Genomic DNA, 20,671 nt, shown 5'->3' with positions numbered 1-20,671 from the left:
TCTTATGAAATGCAGAGCTGTAGAATTCATTGAGTTGGTGTCGGTAATCTTTTTATTTACAACTTTGATTTCTAAATGTTAACCTTCTCCTGATTTTAATTGCAGTTTCTTTTTCTGCTTGTTTATATGTGTAATTCTTGAGGTAATTTATTATAAATCAAAAGGTACAAATTTCTAATTTAGTGTCTGGATTTACAGATCCCTGACTCTTCATTAACTTCTTGATTTATAAACAATGGACCAGAAGTTCCAGCTGATTGATGCAAAAACTTGTGAGGGATTTCACACTCTAAGAGCCCTGCTGTAAATCATTGTCACATTTACAAATATTCCCATTAGTTAGTGCTTTGGCTGTCTGATTTGAAACACCTTCTCTTTTTACTATTTAATTCTGATTTATCTTTTTAATATATGGCACATTCTGATAATTTGTTACTACCAAGTGCTGATTTATAAGGGCACAGTAATAAATTTTATAACATAAATTTTAAAGGCTTTGAATTAGGTATACCAGATTTTTGAAAGCTTTATGGCCCAAAAACATTTCTCAGAAACAAGACGTAAATTTATGTCCTATAAAACAAAACACGGAGTGCTGGCCATAGGAATGTTTGTCTTTCTTTCCATACTGTCTCCCCACCCCCTGCATCAAGACCTTCCTTTTTAAATAAGTGCCTACAGTTGTTGGCTGCACCTAAGAAGACTTGCATGGGCAGAGAAGTATTAGTGTTTGACCTGAACAGATTGATGTGATTATTGTGTACTAAGCCTCTTGTTGAATTGGGGGGGCCCTTAGTGGTTTTATTTTGGTTCTCTCTTTTGTCTGTGCTTTTCATCTACTGGGTACACACTAAGGCATATTTGGACTTAAATCCCTGATTGGGGAGCTCAGGTTTTTTTGCTGGGCAGCCTGTTAACTACATATCTGTTGAAGTTATTTATTGTTTCCCTGGATAAAGGCTGAGGGACTCATGTTTTATCAGTTTTATCCCCCATGCCTACTGGTGACTGAACGACAGCCCACTGTCAGAGAGACTTGCTCCTATAGGGGATTAGGGCAAGACATGAGGGCATCGAGTAAGAATTAACATTTTAGAATGATCATATTCTAGAAGGTGTTATTCACAATAAAGGAAATGGATAATTTTCCTCTCCATTCTATCAAATCTAGCAGATCTGTGTGGTTGACTTTGTTCCTTAGGTTCATGTGGTTTACCTTTGTACTCTTGCTAGAGGGGTGGGGAGTGATATATATTTTTGCATGGTATCTTTACTACAAAGGTTTTATCTTACCCAATGTGCAAGAACCGAAAGCTATCTAAAGTGGACAACTAAAGGCATAGATCTTCATTTGGATGAACTACCAAACAGGAGACAGAAATGGTTACCCTGTAGTTTCTACATAGCCCTGCAATTTATAGGAATCTGGGAGACTTTTGCAAGGAAAAATGGTGGGTGGACAATTTACAGTATAGTGGTTGGGTCTGACCATAAAGCATTTCTTTTTCATAAAGCAGTTTTTAACAATAAAATTTTTAGGATGAAATAGTCCATATGTTTTTCTTAAAGACCTCCTTTGGAGCTATCTCTGAACCTGGCATTTGGACTGGAATTGGGTATGTTGAGGAATAAAGACAATGTTCTAGAAGTTCAACCTATGGTCTGTGTCCTCAAGGGCAAGTCAAGGAAACGAGGCAAGATTCAAATCCAAAATAGTTAACAACACAAGATTTTTACTAGGAGCCCTGGGGTTTCAGCTAGGTGTGGACAAAGAACAAAGGATGTTGGGGCCATAAAGTCATCAATCACTGCAGCTGCCCCCTATGGTGCACCTGAGGGGAATTCAGGATGGAGAAAAACAGGATACTGGACCTAGATAGTTAAGATGCATATCAAAGAAATGATTTCAATAAGCCCAGACTCTTGCATCTTCCCATACATAGAAAAGCAGTAAAAACCATTAGTTTGAGATGTCTGTTTTTGTGATTAACAGTAATCTTTTTTAAAAAATCTATTTATTTAATTTATTTATTTTTGGCTGCATTGGGTCTTTGTTGCTGCGCGTGGGCTTCCTCTCACTGCGGCAAGTGTAGCAGTAATCTTTTTATGTTCAACTACATCTTGGGGTTTTTTTTGTTTTGTTTTGTTTTGTTTTAGCAAAAACTACTATATATCCTGGCTCCTCCCTTACCTCTTTGGAACAGTCCCTTAGAGCTATCTGAGAGGCTGTACCCTGGGCCATAGTCCTCAGTAAGTCCACCAAATAAAATATAATTCTCAACTTTTAGGCTGTGCATCTTTTTTTTTTTTTTTGAGTCAACATAGGTTTACCTGCTGAGTAGCTGTGTGAGTCTCTGCAAATCACATCATTCTTTCAGGATTTTAGTTCCTCCACCTTACACAGAGAAGACAATTAACAAATCTTCACTGAGCACCTATTTTTTTGCCAGGCACTATTAAAACTATTGGGGAAGGAGTGATTAAGCCATAGTCAGCTTTGTGGAATCAAAGTCCAGAAGAAAAGGGAGAAATTTCTATAATTAATAAGGTCACATATGTTAGAAAAGTTTAAGTACTGTAGAAGAGAAGAAAAACACATAAAGTCCATTTCAGCCCTGTAGTGCTAGTGATTTTATGATAGATGTTGATAAATCTATAAGTAATGAATATTATGCTTGTTACCGTTACCTGTTCCATTTACTCCACACACACAAAAATGACTTTTAGGTCATAGTTATTTCTCTCCTACTGCCACAATGTTTTTGATTAGGTAGTCATTGCATAGAATTGGTGATTTCAAACAAGAAAGAGAGGGAGAAATAAAACTGAGTCAAAGAAGAAAGTGAAATACAAAGGAAAATTTGTCTAGGAGGGATTATATTTGTTATTTATTTTTTGCATGCAAGAAAAATGGCAGTGGTGTGCCCCGCTGCTGACAATACTGATGTTACATCTTGAAATATGAATGAATTTGGTGAAATAACAAAGGGCTGGTTTTTCTATTTTGAACAGGACTTTAGGTGTGCTATAGGACCGTGCAGTGAAATCATCAAAGAGCAACAACTGGCCAAGAAGTGGTGCCCTCTTAAGCAGGTCCTGGCATTGAAGATTAGCCATGTAAGTACATCCGTGAGCTAAACAGACCTCTCTTATAGTGGTGCTTCCTCCTCTTTCACTGAAAGGTTTGGGATTGCCTTATCTTCCTGATATTGCCTAGTACAATATTCTTCAGGGCCTTGGGGATCCAGATGTAATGGACTTACCACCTCAAGCTTGAGTGTGTTACAAATTTGATCACTGCCTTTCTATGACCACCAGGGGGTTAACCTAATTGTAATATTTCAAAACATAACTTGGGTCCTCTCACTGTCACTAGAGCAGATTTCCCAATAACAGCTTAAAAGAGAAAAAAAGTCCCTTATTCACTTTGAAAATAGGAAATTTCTAGGTAAAAATGAAATGAAATGGTTTCATACCTAAAGTTCTTCAAGACTGGTCTTTAATTAAGACCAAAATTACACACGGGCATTTAAAGTACTCATTTCCCTCATATCCAATATTATCATTCTGCCTTTTTTTTCTGCATTCAATGCATTTACTAGACATGAGAGCTTTGAACATAATCATGCAAATGTAAGCATCAAAACATAATTACCAGGCTTTGTATACTTTACTGTACAGTACTGTATAGAGTACAACAGTACAGTATCCTTATTCCAAGCCCAGGATGTCTGGAAGCAAGCGTAAAAGCAGCAGTGATGTAGCTGGTACTGCTAAGAAGCGCCAAGCCATAATGATGGAAACAAAAGTGAAAATAATTGAGAAAGTGGAGTGAGGCGAAAAGATGGTACACGAAGGTTGCAGTAATCGTTCAGAATGCAATCCAGTGCTACTCTGTCATCTATGACAAGAAAAAAAGAGCTACTACCCAGACACCACTGGATCATTTTTTCAAGTGGGTAGATAGACTTGAATCCAGCAAGGAACCAGAACGTGTGCATCAACGTCAGGCATGAGCGAAACTGCAGCTTGCCCTCCGTCTCCTGTTGCTGACGATCCCTCAACTCCACCATCTCCCACCTCCTCTCCCTCCTCCAGTCAGTAACTCTTCTTGCCTGTTCACTTGATGCCAGCCCCTGGATGCCAGCTGTCATACTGTACTACTGTACTTTTCAAGGTACTGTGCTGTAAGATTAAAAATGTTTTCTTTATTTTGTCTGTTTGTTTTTTATGTATTATTTGTGTGAAAAGTATAATAAACCTATTACAGTACAGTACTATATAGCTGATTGTGTTAGTTGGGTACCTAGGCTAACTTTGTTGGACATAATGAACAAATTGGACTTATGAACGCAGTCTAGGAACAGAACTTGTTTGTATGTCTTTCCATAGGATTATCCTTAGTAGGGCTATACAAGTATTTTAACACACGTAGGAAAACAGTATTTGGACACTCTCATATACTGTTGGAAGAATATAAATTGATAGAGGCAACTCATACATATTCTTCAAATTTTTCAGTGCACATGTTTTTGATCAAGTAATTCTATTTCTATTAATTTTGTCTACAGAAATACTCAGACATGTGAACAAATATATATGTATAAAGGCTGTTTTTTCCCAGCATTTTTTGTAATAGTAAGACACTGAGAAATATCTAAAAGTTCATTCATAGGGAAATGGCTTAGAACTTTTAATAAATCATGGTAGATAAATACTATGGAATACTATGTAGTTGCTAAAAAGAATGAGGCATACTGACAGGGAAGAATGTCCATGAAAAAAGCATGTCACAAAATATATTAAAATTGGTACAATGTATGCAAAAATTAACTTTTATGAATGTGAAGAACGCACATACTGTGTGTCTGTGTGTTTGTGTACATACAGACATATGTATAAATGGAAGACAATTATCCATGGATCTCTTACATTTTGTGCATCTTGTGTCAGCTTTTGTTTTGGACTATCAAGGCTGTTTGTTCAACAAACAGCCTTGGAAGGTAGAAATAGTGTCTCCTTCTGGGACAGAAGGCAGAGGGCAGATTTTTTTTTTTACTGTCAGAATAAAAAGCATAATGCCTCCCTCAAGAGTAAAGGCTGGGCAGGTTCACTAGCAGCCCTCTTTAAAAGATTATGGGGCTTCCCTGGTGGCGCAGTGGTTGAGAGTCCGCCTGCTGGTGCAGGGGACACGGGTTCGTGCCCCGGTCCGGGAAGATCCCACATGCCGCGGAGCGGCTAGGCCCATGAGCCATGGCTGCTGAGCCTGCGCGTCCGGAGCTTGTGCTCCGCAACGGGAGAGGCCACAACAGTGAGAGGCCCGCGTACCACAAAAAACAAACAAACAAAAAGAACACATAATTACCAAAATGATAAAAAAGAAAAAAACAGTTCAGCAGGCAGATGACCTCTTTGAAAAAAAGGAACAATAGTAGCTAATAAAGCTGCCAAGTGAATATGAGAAATTCCCTGCTTTCTGCAAATCTAAGATGAGAAAGGGTATTTTTAATTATTCATTACACTGATGCTCAGGAAAGAATAAATTAAGGGCATCTAATTTTATGAGAATTTAATTCAATTTATATGCTGTCCTTCTCTACTACCTTTCCCATGAGGCCTGTTTAACTATAGATCTGTGTGAAAAATAGCAGCTTTCTCCCTTCCATTAGCGTTCCTTCCTGCCACAGACATCTCATATACCCCATGCGTGGGCTAGTGACATCAGACTCATTTCAATTCAGGGTCTCGACTCTTCTTATGAAAGACAGACATACACAGAATGATGTCCACCTTTGGACATGACGCTGGTGGCACAGACGTGCTTGAGTTTGGATGCATTCTGTACAACATTATAGAAAATGAATTGAATGAATTCATGGAAAAGATGCATATTTGTTAAATGTATGGACAATGCAGAAATGGGAGGGTCAGAGAATATAATAGATAACAGAATCAAGTGTCAAAAAGATCTTGAGAATTTGGAAATATAAGCTAAAATTAGCAACATGATGAATTTGTATCTAGCAAGGATATCTATGAAGTTCTTCACTCAGGATGAAAAAAATCAATTGCATATATAAACAGGTTGGGGAAACCTTGATAAGTGGTAGATTATGTTAAAGCAACAACAACAACAACAATAACCACAGCAGTAGCACAAAAGGAACCTGAAGTTCTAGTTGACTTGAAGTTCAAGTCCCTGGTTGCAAGTCCACTGCCATGAAACTCAATTTTGGAAAATGTTATGAAGCTATATAGCAAAGTTGCCTTTGGGGGATGAAATACATTCTAGAAATGCTTCAGTAGGAAGTTACTGCATTCCTTTTGATATATGACCTTTTGGACTGCACATACTCCTTATTTGTGTCAGGGGAAGCCAGAAGTACGGAATAAAAAAATATGAGAAATTAGCACTGGAAGTTCTGATTATATCTTTTCCACAGCTTCCTCATTTATTGAAATGCCTCACCTTGATCATTTAAAATTGGAAATAATAAAAGCCAGCTTCCAGGGTTTGAATAGAGATACATTTGATAAAGAGGACAAAATTACATTAAAACCAAAAGTACAGCAAGTCCCCTGCATACGAACCTTCAAGTTACGAACTTTCAAACGTGCATTCGTATGTCCAATCACGTAAGTTAGTTCACGTGTCTGGTGTACATTGTCACATGTGTGCATCCTCTACAAGTGGTTGTGAGAGGCCACAACAGTGAGAGACCCGCGTACCACAAAAAAATAAAAATATATAAATAAATAAATAAATAAATAAAAGATTATGGTTTCCTAAAGTCAGGGTTCCTTGTGCATTCAAATATTACCTTTTGCTGCCTCTTTGAGTATGTGTGTAAAGGGCCTGCTCAGAAGAACTTGATCTTTCTCTCCTTTTCCCACTCTCCCTCTCCACCCATAGGTTTGGCCTTATCTGGGTGGCTCTATCTTTTTTCTCTGTTCTAGTGTTCTTTCTTGTTCATAGAAGTGGGGATTAGGGCCAGGATTTAACATGAATATCGGGTGCAGCCTTTTGTCTAATTGAAATAGGAAACAAAACCTTTTGATTGTGGGGCTATGGAATCCAGAAGGCTGTTCAGCCTGCTTTGACTCTGGGCTCTAACTCTCTCTCCTCTGGACCAAAGGAGGATGGAGCCTGATAGGTGGTCTAGATCATCTTGTAGTTTTGCTCGACTTCGAGGTTTAGGGCCAAAGCCCCACTGAATAATAAAAGATCTCTTTATTTTCTGTGCCTCTTATGTACCTTCCTTGGGAAGGTGGTAGGGAAGATCTTGCTGGGCTGGCTAAGCAGGATTGAAGTAATTCTGGGTCCCAGGCCCAGCACCACTGTAACACCACTCCCTAATGGGACCCCAACCATTTCTGTTCCCAACAAGTATTGACAGGAATATTGATGACGAGTATCTTCTATTGGGCCAGAGAGGTGAGAGTAGAGGCCTTGTATGAAGTCTCTATAAAGTATTCCATTTATATAAGAATTTTTTGTATTATCTTCACAAATCACAGATACTGTATTAATGATATTAAGGTTGTAAAACGGAGGGAGGAATAAACATTTAAATGCTTATCTGTAAAAACATGCATCTTAAAATATATTTTGTTATGTCTCAATGTTTCACAAACCAAATTACAAATAAATTCTCTGTGTTGATGAAGTCTGAGAAGATAAATATCAGACAAATCTCAAATATGTTTCAAAATCATTCTGTCAAAAGGATGGCAGCCTAATATCCAGAGCAGTAAACAATACATTAATTCATCTCCCTTCTGTGATTTTCCATTCTTCCCTTTTCCCATGTAAGAAGCAGCCATAATGTCTGCATATTTCTTAGAATAATTTTAATGGCTTTTTCTAACCTTCACCATTGCTTCTTTATCTTCCTTTTGGGCCTGTTTCCATTTCATAGAGACATCATGCTATCAAAATCTCCATACAGGAAAGATGGGGGCTGGCCAGTTCTCCTCAAGCAATGCTAATAGAATTTCCATCCCTTTTGTTAACTCTTTGTAAATGCCAAGCAGTGATTTACAACTCCTCGCCCCTGCAGGGCCTTTGTAAAGAAATCACCCAGATGGTGTGAGACAGTCCTGAGCAGTGCAGTGCAGGATGCAGGGCTCTGGGCAGCAGGAATGTCTTGCAGGCTTGGTGCCCTCAGGACAAGGCATGAACCATCCATGAAGAAAGGGGTAAAGGGAAAAATAATGGAGCTCAAACTTGAAGCCTGTATCCTAGATTCCTTGAGGGTGAAACTGTGCAAAAGAATAGTATCCTGTATTTATGGAAAGTGATGTTTAATTGGAACTGAATAAATAACATATCAAATCGAAATAGTAAAGAAAAAAATAGGATCATAGATACACATATATGGACACATACATTACACATACTAAATATATGCACACATTCTTTATAAAGGCGGTTTTCAAAACATAACCTATTTTAGAGAAAGGATCAGCAAACTTTTTCTGAAAAGGGACAGATATATTTTAAGTTTTGCAGGTTACATCAAGTCTTCATCTCAACTACTCATCTCTACTGGTGTAGCTCAAAAGCAGCCATAGATAATATGTGAATAAATGTATGTGGCTGGGTTTGAATAACATTTTTATTTATCGACACTAACATTTGAATATTGCAATTTTCATGTCATTAGATATCATTCTTCTTTTCATTTCATTCATCCACTTAAAAATGTAAAAGCCATTCCTAGCTGGCAGACTGTACAAAAACAAGTGGTGAGCTGGATTTGGCCCACAGGTCATAGTTTGCTGATCCCTGCTTTAAGAGGGTCAAGGTCCATGAGATAAAATAAAATTTTATGATATCTAAAGTTTGAAAGTATTGCAGATTTGAGGAAATCTCCTAATACGTGACGCCATTCACTCATCTAATGGATGTGGCTATTTTAAAGTGCTAAAATAATTACAAGTTAGAAACATATCCTTTACGTTTCCTCTGTAACTTGTTACACAGCTTATTTATCATCTTCTGCCAAGTTACCAGCAATTTTGACTGTGTTTTTTTTAAATATTCTGAACAAGAGAGAAAGCACCTCTATTTGAAATTTAATAATATGTATTGAAAATGACTATACAATAAATGGCTGTCAGATCTAAATTACTATATAGAGCTAAAAACAAATCCAAATCATGTCCTTATGATATACATGTCATCACACTCGACCTTCCATTTGCTGAAGTATTCTATTTAACTATAGATCTTCAGCCGAAATTCTCTTCACCGTAACTATCTCGTTGCTAGAGTTTTAAAGTGAAAACAAATGTTGGGAGAATCTTATGGTATGTATATTAGATTAATATATATATATTAATCTAGTCCCCCAAATTCAAAGAAGAAAAGTGTTGGAAATAAATCTATGTCTAGAAGAAAAAGCAAGAAAATGTAAAAGAAAACTTAAAAATTGTCATACTGTCCTAACTCAAGGAATTTGTGTTTACTCTTCCTGTGCTTCTTTTTTTCTTTTTTCCCTAATGGCACTTGTATTAGCTATCTGTTTTTGCACAATAAATTATCATACATGTAATCACTTAAAACAACATACATTTATTATCTCATAGTCTTTGTGGGCTAGGAGTTCAGGCACAGCTTATCTGGGTTCTCTGCTCATAGTTGCAGAAGGTTGCAATCAAGTTGTCAGGTGGCCTGTGTTCTCATCTGGAGCTTGGCATCCTCTTCCAAACTCATGTGGTTGTTGGCAGAATTCAGTTCCTTGTGTTTGCTTGTGATTGTAGGACTGAGGTTTTTGCTTTCTTGTAGTCTGTTGGCTGGAGGTCACTCTCATTTCCTAGAGGCCCCCACAGTTCCTTGCTAAATGGCCCTCTTAAAACATAGCAGCTTACTTCTTTGAGGCCAGGAGACTCTCTTTTGCTCCAGTGCTAAGAGGGAATCTCATGATCAAGGGAATGACTATCCTTTCATCTTTGCTATATTCTATTTCATAAGAGCAAGTCACAGGTTCTGGCTGACCTCAAGGGAAGGGGATTATATAAAGGTATGACTCATTGAAAACCACCTATGGTATGTCCACTATAATACTACTAACACTGATCCAAAAGAAATTACCTCTGTGACTCAAATATTAGTCATATAAGAATATTATTGGGTTATGCTCTTAGTGGCTATACACTGGTTCTACAATCCAATCTGTAAATATTTCTCAAAAGTCTTCTAATTAGAACATAAAAACTCTAGATCAGGGTTTCTCAGTCCAGGTACTACTGATGTTTTGGTCAGAGAGTCCTTTGTTGTGGAATGTATCGTAGGATGTTTTGTAGTATGCCTGGCCTCAACCAAATACATGGCACTAGCACTCCCTTCCCTGGTTGTGACAATCCAAAACATCTCCAGACATTGTCTGGAATACAGGAAGAGGTGCGGGTCTTAGGGCTACATAGTGAAGAGGAAGGAAAATGACACCCTGAGTTTGAGTTTTTTATGGAATATCCCAGTGGATGTGTGCAACAAACAGTTGAATATGTAAATCTGAAGCTCTGGGGTAAGATTAGAACCAAGGGCCGTTGGTATTTAAACGGCACTTAAAATGAAGAAAAGGGTGGATGAAATCACTTAGGCACAGCATGTAAAATGAACAGAGTAATGGTCTACATAGAGCCCTTGGGATATGAAAGATAAGGCCAGAGACAGAGAAAGAAAAGTTAATTATAGACTTCAAAAAGGAACAGTCAGATTTAGGATGAGAAAGAGAAGAAAAAGAGAATGATACCATGAAATTGAAGGTAGTTGATAGTATAACCAATGAAATGTGATAATTGGTGCCCAACAGAGTATCAAAATCCAGCATGATATCTATTGGATTTGACAGTATGAAATCAGTTTCTTGGATTATTCAGTGTGAAGTCTGGAGGTGCATCATTCAAAGCCCACTTAACTCTCCTTACTCAATGATAACTTGTTTCAGTCAGGCCAGTTCATACCAATCTTCTCTTACGCATACTTCCTAAGGCCCTTGAATACAGTAATATCACAGAATTTTGCATTTCATCCCTATTTTATCGAATACCTTGGCTTTCGGCTCAAAGGAATCTCAAAAGAGATGCATAACCCTTTACTCAACTTTTGTCCTACATTTTATAGAGCCCCCATAAAGGGAATCTGGTTTAAACCTTGCTTAAGAGCACAGTTGTAAAGAGCAGAGAGTGAACTGAAGTTTAAGACAATTGACTTCTAAGGAACACCATTGATTTTCAATTCACTGTTCCTTATTCTTGGCCGTATGTCTATGTATATACTTTGTTAAGTATTTGTATTTTAATAGTCTATATAGGAGTTGCCAAGTGATTTATTTGGCTCTTTGTAAGGAACTAGTATGTGTTTCCAGAAACTTAGTATTTTGAATCTCAGTTTTAAAAAACCCAATGACTTAATTGAATAAAGTATATGTATCATAGCGATACTATCAGAGAATCTAAAATGAAATCAGTGGTCTCCCCCTCCACTGCACTCTAATTCCACCCCTGTAATGCAGCCATTGTTTGGAATCTGTTTTCCTTCACCCTTTTTCCTTTTTTATGTACATGTATAAAAAACAAACATACCCTTAGATGGTTAGGGATTTTAAAAAATAGATTTTATGAAATTAGTATGATAAAATACATATTATTGTGCATGTTTTTTTTTTTAAAACTCTATGTCGAGGACATCCTTTCAAGTAAATACATCTGGATCTGCCATATTCAATATAATCAAACTGGTATTTCAGAGTATTGATGTGAAGTTATTAATTCAGTCACTTATCCATTGATGTATATTCATGTAGTCTTCAATTTGTTATAAACAATGTTTTAAAAATGAACATTTATGGTTTATACAGGCACAGTCAGGTAACTGTTTTCTCTATTTAGCTTTGCTTTCTCCTTTCACTTTCTGGGACCTCCTCTACTTTTTTATTGGTTTCCGGGTACATTTTGAAATCCCTTACACCTGTCATCTACCAATCACAGCTGGCATTAAAGGTTGGGTTTTAGGATTTGACATTTTTTGGAATTATTTGTTGCTAAGTACTTTCAGTCATTTAACCTTTTCTCTGCGTTTTGGTATTTCCTGACTTGCCAGGTGCTTACAGTACCACTAGCTTGGGTTCTAGGAAACCAGGGTTTTTTTATCCATAGCAGCTAAATGTGGTTGGTGCCTCTAGCATTAATGTCAAACCCGGGCATAGATAGTCTTTAACTGAAACAACTAATTAAGCTAAAATATGCATTAATGTCAAACCTGGGCATAGATAGTCTTTAACTGAAACAACTAATTAAGCTAAAATAAAGTCCATTCCTTTCACTTGATCTTAGCTACTATCAGTTATGTCACACATTATGGAATGCTTTGAAAAATACAACTACTTTGCTAATGTTTTTATTCTGCTACAGTTTTCTTCAACCACTTTTTACCTTTTAAAAAATGTTTCTGGGCTTCCCTGGTGGCGCAGTGGTTGAGAGTCCGCCTGCCGATGCAGGGGACACGGGTTCGTGCCCCTATCCCGGAAGATCCCACATGCCGCGCAGCGGCTGGGCCCGCGAGCCATGGCCGCGGAGCCTGTGTGTCCGGAGCCTGTGCTCCGCAACGGGAGAGGCCACAGCAGTGAGAAGCCCGCGTACAGCAAAAAAAAAAAAAAAAAAAAAAATGTTTCTTTCTTATTCTCCACCAGATTTTAGGAAGTTGATGAGCTCAACTAAGATTGTGTAAGATGAGAATACTAGAAAAATAAGGACCCAGGAAATTGAGAAAATTACTTAAAGAAATCCTACTCAGAACAAATGTTTCCCATATCCCTCCCTGAATCCACTTTCACTATATTGAATTTCTTTATGTAGTCAAGTATATTCAAACCTAGAAAATCTATAGGAATTTCCAGTGAGACAAATGCCATTGATTCCCATTCATTCTAGTTCATGTCACATAATTCCTAACGTATATTTTGAACATCAGATTTTGTGTGCAACATAAGAACTGAATTACATAATATTTTTCTCTTCAATAATCGTGTTATGTAAAAAGATCAAAAGGCTCAGAATTGGGCTCTAGTCAGAGCTATTTACCAGCCATGTGATCTTGGTCAAACCATTTAACCTCTTCTGGGCCTTGGTTTCCTAATACATAAATTGAGGGGGAGGGGAATAGATTCTCTAAAGAATTTTCTAACTCTGAAATTGTATGACCCTTAAATTCTACTGCAGATAGAATCTCATTGAACTTGGACCAGTGGTGTCCCTTAAAATGAAAATGTCTTGGTATGATTGCCATTGTGATGTGCAAATGTTCTGAAATTAGATCAATAAAGTGAAATTCTTGTTGCTCTTTCATATGCATGGTTATATTGCATGATGTTAAACAGCTGCTGTATTCTATCATGGCTGTTGCACTTCAGTTCTGGTTGAAATGGCTCCTATGTGTATACTGAGAAATAAGGCTAATGCATGATTCAGCGCCTTTATAAATCAAAGATTCTATTACAGGCAGAAAATAGCCCAACAATGGCTATTCTATTACACTTCAATGGCATTAGAAAAGAAGAGAATACATCAAGTGGAGAACGTAGGTCCTCCCTTTTTATTCTGCAATACAATGAAAAGGCTATGTAGGTTTTAGCAGTTTCTTCTGTCCAGTCATTAGTGCATTGACGCCTATGTTGAATGACATTGTCCAAGATGAACCTCTATTTTTTTCAGAATATCAATTCTCTTCTGTGCTTTGGTGAAGAAACTGCCTCTACTATACAGAGTACATGGGATCATTTTTTCAATCTAGCTCAATTGAAATTTTACTTCCTAAAAGCTAACAGGGAACAACTGCATAAAATCTGAATTAGGAGAACAATATATGTCTTTTTGTATTTGTATACAAAATTAGTTGATTTGATAAAATAATTGTATTTAATATAAAATTTTATGTGTAAAATGATCCTAAAGGCATTATTGTTGTAAATTCTATCCCTACTCTTCCAGCTATACTCTAAGGCCCAGGTCTATGTTTTGTCATGTAGAGAAGAGTTAGACATTTATCCTTAATGTTTCCTATACCATTTTAAGATGATATGCTTAGAACTGTCATTAAAGCTGCTATTTAAAAATCAACAACAATTGTAGGCCCTATATATAGTATTGAGTAATTCATGTCACCCCAGTCCCATTTGGCCCAGAATTTCAAACTTATGAAATTTATTTGGTATAGGCAATCAATTAATTTTACAAGAGGCATGATATGAATAAATGATTTAATATATGAAACCTGTTCATCACAGATAAGAACATTACATACCAGACAGCAGCAACTATGGAAAATATGCGATAAAAATCCTACTTTATAAAATTTCAAAATTTATAAGATAAAAACAGAAAGGACAAAGCTAAACCCAATTTGTTGAGATTGTTAGGACACAGGAGGATTTGAGAATGAGGCAGTGAGTGATGGAGAAGGAGAGATGGGGGTAAAAATAGGTATTCCCAAAACCATAACTCCCAGCAGGCCATAAATCTGGCTGTTATCTTGATTGTCTCATTAAAATCATTCAATTTTGAGGTCTTCCCTGGTGGTGCAGTGGTTGCGAGTCCACCTGCCGATGCAGGGGACATGGGTTCGTGCCCCGGTCCGGGAAGATCCCACATGCCGCAGAGCGGCTGGGCCCGTGAGCCATGGCCGCTGAGCCTGTGCGTCCGGAGCCTGTGCGCTGCAATGGGATAGGCCACAACAGTGAGAGGCCCATGTTCCGCAAAAAAAAAAAAAAAAAAAAAAAAAAAGTCATTCAATTTTGAATGTAACCACCTCCATTCTATAAAATAACTTAATGAGAAAATAGTGTTTCCTTGAGAACTTGGTGGAATATATCTACTCTCTAAAGATATAAACTCATGTGCTACCATGTTTTGTTTTTTCTCTTTTACAGTTAGTATTCATGAATATAGAAACTATTTATTTTCCCTGAACAGCAACATGATCACCTTCTGTTCTTATTATGAGAAAGCTAAATAATGTTTTAATGTCAACTTAGAAAGTGGAATTTATAAACGTGCCCTATCATCATAAGGAGCATTTTTGTATAATAATTTATTAAAATCATGCATTTGGCTAATAGAAGCTACACTGTTAAAAGCTACATAAATTAATCTGACACATTAAAATAGTCCACAGGTATCTAATTCTAAACAATATTTCATAAAATAGATAGGCATGAAATAATTTAGTAATTTAAAACTAGAGTTGACTTTGCTGTTTTATTTCTATAGTGAAATAAATGTATTTCTGAAACCCAAAGAAATGACACATTAATACACCCTCAGTGAAGTAAAATCAATCCTACAGGTCATTGCTTGACTTTGTGGGTTAAAATTGCTTTCAAAACTTATTATTAGCCCTGTTGCATCGGAGGCTCTGCCTCCATTACCATAGAGGTGAGATTTCATTTTTTGTAACAACTTGTTGCCTTTCAAAATGCAAAGTTATAAGTACAGGCACTTTGAGTAGACTTGATTTTCCTAAATTGAAAGAGATTGAGCTTATTGTCAGCAACTTGTCTCAAAGGCAAGCTTTCAAAATTTACAAGTTATGGAAAAATGTTGGAAGAATTGATAGATAAATGAATCACAGGCCCATTTAAGAACAAAAATGCTTTTGAAATGGGTTGCTGTGTTTATGGTTGGTTCATTGTTTTATTTTTTAAAATTTATTTATTTATTTATTTATTTATTTATTTTTGTGGTACGCGGGCCTCTCACTGTTGTGGCCTCTCCCGTTGCGGAGCACAGGCTCCGGACGTGCAGGCTCAGTGACCATGGCTCACGGGCCCAGCCGCTCAGCGGCATGTGGGATCTTCCCAGACCGGGGCATGAACCCGCATCCCCTGCATCGGCAGGCGGGCTCCCAACCACTGCGCCACCAGGGAAGCCCCTAAATTTACTTTATTTTTGGTTGTGTAGGGCTTGTGGGCTTTCTCTACTTGCGGCGAGCAGGAGCTACTTTTCGTTGTGGTGCGCGGGCTTCTTATTGAGGTGGTTTCTCTTGTTGCAGAGCACGGGCTCTAGGCGTACGGGCTTCACTAGTTGTGGCTGGTGAGCTCAGTAGTTGTGGCGCACGGGCTTAGTTGCTCCACGGCATGGGGGATCTTCCCGGAAGAGGGCTCGAACCCGTGTCCCCTACATTCTTAACCACTGCGCCACCAGGGAAGCCCCTATGGTTGGTTCATTTTACCTTCTTACCATCTTCTTAATTTAGATCTCCCTCAAGCTGAAGAAGAATAGATGAGGGAATCCATTTCTGTCATTTTATTTTACTGCCAAATCCATGCTCTAATTTCGTTTCCACATGCTGTTTTCCAAATGTCTTGAGGTTAGAAGGCTGTTTGTTTCTATTCAATTTTAAGTGTTTCTGCATATGAGAAATGTACTGGATTATGTGTGTGTATACCCAGTGCATCTCCAAGGGAAACAATAGCAAAAATAGCTCGCCAATCAACAGTTTTAAAATCTAATAGAATTGTTTTCAATGTAGTGCAATCCTTTACTACAGGGTTGAGCAAACCATGTTTAATTTACCATTATTTCTTCATTCCCTTTCATTTTTGTATGAAAAATGTTTTGCTTTGATCTTTTATTTATGTGTGCATTAAATCAAGAAACTACATGATACAATTTATACATTCTGAACTGATAGAATACTGTTATCAACTCAAAACAGTGCTTATATATTGTCATAACTATGTATCAACAGAGTAATAAAGATTATATATTATTCTTGAAGTAGCATCTTTAACAGGGCTGGGTTTGTTTTTCATCCAAAATAATTTCCTCACTCCCTATCATTCTTTAACTGAATATGCTCCTTTGAATAGGAGAACTGAAGAAATTAGTTTGCTTAAATAGGACATTTTATTTCATTATGGAAATGAATTTCTGCTCCTTCTCAGAAATTTGCAACTGAACGTTGGGGAATAGTATATACAAAATTTAAAAAGAGAAAAAGGAGGATATGCCTGCCTTACATTTAATTTTCTTACTTTAATTGTATTTTTCCAATTTAAGAAATTCACATTTAAGCTGCACAGCATAAAGTTGAAAAATTAGTTGAAATTATCTAATGGATTTGAGTTTAAATAGACAATCTAAGAAAAAGTCAGATCTCAATGTTCCCTATTGGGAAGAGGTTATAGCTTATACGAAATTGTGATTCCCACACAGAAATCTGGGAAGTTAAGAAACTGAGATAAGGCATGAGGAAGAAGCTAGCAGAAACATTGGGAAAATATTGCATTAGAAGTTTTGGTGCCCACTCATCATGAAAAAAATTCTGGTGCCTGAAGTTCATAACAAATGTCAGCTAGGAATTTTGAAATCAGCTATTCCCACCACATTTTCTGTATCTGTATTTAATCAGTGATTCAGATTCAACTTCTCTTCTTTGAATTCCAAAGTTCTTCACAAACAACTGGTGTCTATCTAGGGCTACTACATATATTTGAAGACTGCTTACTGCAGAGTGACCAAATCCGTATACCCTGGTGCTGAGCTGCGTTCATTAGGATGCACACACAGGTGTGTGGGCCAGCAGCTTCCTGCCTCTACCTCAAGGATAATTGCTTCCTCTGGAACATGCCTTAACACTCCACACCCCACACCCCTTGCAACTTCTAAAAGATATCCCCATTCTAATCCCTGGAACCTGTAATGCTAACTTATATATATAAAAAAAAAGGTCTTTGCAGATGTGGTTAAGGTAGGGATTTTGAGATGAGACTATCCTGTTTATCTGGGTGAGCCCTAAATGCGATCACATGTAAACTTATGAGAGAGAGGTAGAGGACAACTGGACAGATACAAAAGAGGAGAAGGTGAGGTGACCATGGAGGCAGCAACTGGAGTTACGCAGACACGACAAGGAATGTTGGCAACCACCAGAAGCTGGAAGAGGCAAGGAACAGGTTCTCCATTAGAGACTCTGGAGGGAGCATGACTCTGGCAACACCTTGATTTCAGCCCTGGGAAACTGACATAAGACTTCAGGCTTCCAGTACAGTGAGAGAACAAATTTCAGGTTTTTTTTTTTTAATAAATTTTTATTTATTTATTTATTTATTTATTTATGGCTGCGTTGGGTCTTTGTTGCTGTGCGTGGGCTTTCTCTAGTTGTGGCGAGCGGGGTCCACTGTTCCTTGCGATGCACGGGCTTCTCACTGCGGTGGCTTCTCGTTGTGGAGCACGGGCTCTTGGCGCGCGGGCTTCAGCAGCTGTGGCCCACGGGTTTCAGTAGTTGCCGTGTGCGGGCCCTAGAGCGCAGGCTCAGTAGTTGTGGCGCATGGGCTTAGTTGCTCTGCAGCATGTGGGATCCTCCCTGACCAGGGCTCGAATCCGTGTCCCCTGCATTGGCAGGTGGATTCTTAACCACTGTGCCGCCAGGGGAGCCCCGAATTTCAGTTTTTTTAAACAAACCCAATTTATGGTAATTTGTTACAACAGCCACATGAAACTAAGATACTGTCAAAAGTGTCCCATTTTGGAAGACAAATGTTCACTCTATCTCCATCTCAGCTACTGCACAATTTCTTGACGGTCCTTATATCCCATTCTATCCATTTCCCTTCACTCTCAGCTGATGAATATAACATCTATTTTATCAATAAAGGGACATGCTCAGATAAGAAATTTCTCAATGTCTGGTCTCCAATTTATCCATAATCTGCATGAATATTAATCTTTACCTCCCTTTTGCTGCTCTTGGAAGAAGTTTTAGTTCCATACTTGTGCTCTTGACCCAATTTCCTCCTATATCCTCCTTGCTTTTTTTTTTTTTTTTTCTTCTTTTTGCGGTACGCGGGCCTCTCACTGTTGTGGCCTCTCCCGCTGCGGAGCACAGACTCCGGACGCGCAGGCCCAGAGGCCATGGCTCACGGGCCCAGCCGCTCCACGGCATATGGGATCCTCCCAGACCGGGGCACGAACCCGTATCCCCTGCATCGGCAGGCGGACTCTCAACCACTGCGCCACCAGGGAGGCCCCCTCCTTGCTTTTTGATAATATTTAATCATTCAAAAAATTTTCCCATCTCTCCAGCTTTCTATTTTCTCTTTTTAGTCTGTAAACATACCCACATATGCACACGAAAATACTCAAATAGCCTTTGACACTTAAATCCTTCCTATATATACTGACACAAAAGTGTTTTCACTCTTTTCTGTTCTAAGAACTTAATTTTTTTACTTATTTATTTTTTGCGGTACGTGGGCCTCTCACTGTTGTGGCCTCTCCCGTTGTGGAGCACAGGCTCTGGACGCGCAGGCTCAGCGGCCACGGCTCACAGGCCCAGCCGCTCCGCAGCATGTGGGATCTTCCCAGACTCTCAACCGCTGCGCCACCAGGGAAGCCCTAAGAACTTTATTTTTAATTAAATTACATGATATAGACAGAGAGAGAGAGAGAGAGAGAGAGAGGGAGGGAGAGAGAGAGATGTGTTAATATAGTGTGAAGCCCTGACAGTTTTTGTTTTCTTTTTTGTAATGCAAGTGCCTAACTCAAGCTTTACAGAGGCATCCACTTCAAAGAAACATTCCCTTCGATGATGACCGTCTCAGATAAACACATTGCCAGCCACATGACTAAAGAGCCAGGTTGCTTACCTGTACACCCCTCCCTGCTGGTCCACCTGTTTTTTCTCTTCCTGAGCTTTAAATTCCCACTCTTATGTTTTAAATTTACCAATAAGGAGTGAGCTGGTGAACCCCTGGGCTCCCACCCTCGACCCCAATAAAAGCAGAACCCCAGGTCCCTGCTCTCTCTCTCTCTCTCTACCTGCAACCTTGCTGTGTGGCCCCAGGTATGCCATGTAATTTCCAGGACCTGTAAGCAATAAACCTTTTTTTTGTTTGTTTCCTGATGGTTATTGCTGAAGGGTGTCTTGCAATCATAATAAGAACCACAAGGGCCGGTCCAGCCACAATACTGGCTATTGATAGTCTGAGACTGGCACTCAGAACAATATGTATACACACACACATACACACACACACATGCTAAAATATTCAAATAGTTCATTACGGCTTATTAAAATAATCCTCCTTTCCTACTCTTGCATTTCACTCTCAGAAGTGATCATTTTCAAGTCTTTTAGCTGTATTATTTTTATATAGAATATACTATGAAATAATATAAAAATATATATTGGTCTCTGCCCCCGTTTCCTGGCATAGAGTTCCTAAAACCCTTGGAGTTTCCTAAGTGACAAGAACCAGGCACATCTTTTGTACTAATATTTGGTCTTTGACCCCAGTTCCTAACATAGAGCTCTTGAATCCCTTGGAATTTCCTGGGTGATAGGAGTGTTCTGATTCTAATGAGGTAATTCTTGGTGGGCTCCTGGATAGCTTCAGGAGGGGGCTGGTAACCAGAAAGACCAAGCCATGATTAGAAGCTTGGAACTTTCAGTTGTAACCCCCATTGTCCTAGAAGAGGAGAGAGGCTGGAGGTTGAGTTAACGATTGATTGTACCTACATGATGAAGCCTCCATAAAAATTCCAAAAGTATGGGGCTTGGGGAGCTTCCAGGTTTGTGAACATCTACATAGTGGGAGGGTGGTACACCCCAACTCCACAGGGACAGAAGCCCCTATGCTCGAGACCCTTCCAGACCTTGCCCTAGGCA

General features: G+C 38.5%; 1 long non-coding RNA gene across 3 annotated transcripts in view; it reads left to right on the top strand.

Moving 5' to 3' along the window:
* The window catches only part of LOC308608965, a 179,203-nt gene that overhangs the window by 71,862 nt on the left and 86,670 nt on the right, over positions 1–20,671 (top strand). Inside the window, exons 3-4 of one of the 3 annotated variants that reach the window (XR_014014255.1) lie at positions 3,013–3,117; positions 3,727–4,167. This is a non-coding gene — a long non-coding RNA (uncharacterized lncRNA). Of the gene's footprint in view, positions 1–3,012; positions 3,118–3,721; positions 4,168–20,671 lie in introns of those variants that run through there. The other 2 variants (XR_014014256.1, XR_014014254.1) reach the window with 2 other exon arrangements.

This window comes from Mesoplodon bidens, assembly GCF_964165515.1.
Source record: "Mesoplodon bidens genome assembly, chromosome: X".
Classification (NCBI taxonomy): Eukaryota; Metazoa; Chordata; class Mammalia; order Artiodactyla; family Ziphiidae; genus Mesoplodon; species Mesoplodon bidens.
Note: the sequence above shows the minus strand (reverse complement) of the source record. Positions and strands in the feature narration are given on the sequence as shown.